General features: G+C 41.4%; 1 pseudogene; it reads left to right on the forward strand.

Moving 5' to 3' along the window:
• Positions 1-807: 807 nt before the first annotated feature.
• LOC126935677 (hsc70-interacting protein-like) lies at positions 808-1,906 on the forward strand (annotated as a pseudogene).
• The last annotated feature ends 505 nt before the right edge of the window (positions 1,907-2,411 follow it).

A 2,411-nucleotide genomic window follows, 5' to 3' on the forward strand; every position in this document is an offset into this window, starting at 1 on the left:
TCCACATCATGTCCCATTGGAAGGTCTTCGGGGCAGTAACATGCATGGAGCTGTCATCTCCTATGCTAACAATGCTGTCTTCTGGAATACCCCTTGAAGGACCTGCCTGAGGCTGTTTTACAGTTTCCTTTTTTTTTTTCTTTTTGATAAGTAGAAGGAGTACACTCTAAAATAACAATGAAAAGTGTAGTATAGTAAATATGAAAACCAGTAACATAGTCGTTTATTATCATTATCAAGTGTCATGTGCTGTATCTAATTGCATGTGCTATACTTTTTAATATGACTGGCCATGAAGTAGATGTCTTTACAACAGCATCATCACAAACATGTGAGTAATAGGTTGTGCTGTGCCCTTAAGAAAGTTACAATGTCAGCAGGCATTTTGGCAATAGGGAATTTTACCACTCTGTCATAATCTTATGGAACCACCTTCATATATGTAGTTAGTCCTTGAACAAAATGTCATCATGCAGGGCATGACTGTATTGATGTACTTCAGCCATAGAAAACAAGTAGCCTGAGCCTGTGTTAAGGCTTCTGGTTTGCTGTTTACTTATTCAACTGATGTCTGTTGCCTGCAGTAGTAAGAGACCCCCAGCAATCAAACTACTGTTTAGTGAGTCAGTCAAAAGAAGACTTGATCTTGTGTTTCTCTTTCTTTGTATCTCTCAAATACAATTTTGCTACACTAAATCCCTTTAAAAATAGAGAACTAGCCACCCCCTTCTGCACAGTCATGCCTAGCCAGCACCTGGGCCTGGAACTGGGCAGCAGGCCCTCAGCTTCGCCCACCGCCTCCCCACCATGGACCGCCGCAAAGTGAGCGAGCTTCGGGCCTTGTGAAAATGTGTAAGTAGGATCCGAGCATTCTGCACACTGAGGAAATGTGCTTCCTGAAGGAGTGGGTGGAGAGCATGGGGGGTCAAGTACCACCTGCTACTCAGAAAGCTAAATCAGAAGAAAAATACCAAGGAAGAAAAACTTGATCGTAAGAAGGTAGAGGAAGACTTAAAGGCAGATGAAACATCAAGTGAGGAAAGTGATCTAGCAATTGATAATGAAGGTGTGATTGAACCAGATACTGATGCCCCTCAAGAAATGGGAGATGAAAATGTAGAGATAACACAGGAGATGATGGATCAGGCAAATGATAAGAAAGAAAGTGGCTGCTATTGAAGCCCTAAATGATGGTGAACTGCAGAAAGCCACTGACTTATTCACAGATGCCATCAAGCTGAATCTTTGCTTGGCCATCTTGTATGCCAATAGGGCCAGTGTCTTTGTCAAATGCTGCCATCCCAGACTGTGTGACAGAGCCATTGAAATAAATCCTGATTCAGCTCAGCCTTGCAAATGGCGAGGGAAAGCACATAGACTTCTAGGCCACTGGGAAGAAGCAGCCCATGATCTTGCCCTTGTCTGTAAATTGGATTATGATGAAGATGCTAGTGCAATGCTGAAAGTTCAACCTAGGGCACAGAAAATTGCAGAACATCGGAGAAAGTATGAGCGAAAACGTGAAGAGCGAGAGATCAAAGAAAGAGTAGAACGAGTTAAGAAGGCTGGAGAAGAACATGAGAGAGCCCAGAGGGAGAAAGAAGCCAGACGACAGTCAGGAGCTCAGTATGGATCTTTCCCAGGTGTCTTTCCTGGGGGAATGCCTGGTAATTTTCCTGGAGGAATGCCTGGAATGGGAGGGGACATGCCTGGAATGGCCGGAATGCCTGGACTCAATAAAATTCTTAGTGATACAGAGGTTCTTGCAGCCTTGTAGGATCCAGGAGTTATGGTGGACTTCCAGGATGTGGCTCAGAACCCAGCAAATATGTCACAATGCCAGAGCAACCCAAAGGTTATGAATCTTATCAATAAATTGTCAGCCAAATTTGGAGGTCAAGCATAAAGCCCTTCTGATAAATAAAGCCCTTGATGAAGGAAAAGCAACATAGATCACCTTATGGATGTCACAATAATACAAACCAGTGTACCTCTAACCTTTTCATCAAGAGAGCTGGGGTGCTTTGAAGATAATCCCTACCCCTCTGCCCCAAATGCAGCTGAAGCATTTTACAGTGGTTTGCAATTAGGGTGTTCATTCAGATAATGCTATCCTACTAGGAATTACACTTTAAACACTTTCTAAACCTTAAAAATATTTAAAACAAATTTAAAGGGTCTGTTAATTCTTATATTTTTCTTTACTAATCATTTTGGATTTTTTTTCTTTGAACTATTGGGCAGGGGAAATACTTATGTATGGAAGATTATTGCTCTAATTTGAGTGAAAAATGTTTATTAGTGCGAGGCAAACATAACTCATTTGAGGATAAAGTTTGTGTTGGATATGTGGTTCCTGAAGCATTTTGACATGTCTTTTTAAATGCTTTATCTTTTTCTTTAAAGATTTA

The sequence above is a fragment of the Macaca thibetana genome, chromosome 14 (assembly GCF_024542745.1).
Source record: "Macaca thibetana thibetana isolate TM-01 chromosome 14, ASM2454274v1, whole genome shotgun sequence".
NCBI classification, from domain to species: Eukaryota; Metazoa; Chordata; class Mammalia; order Primates; family Cercopithecidae; genus Macaca; species Macaca thibetana.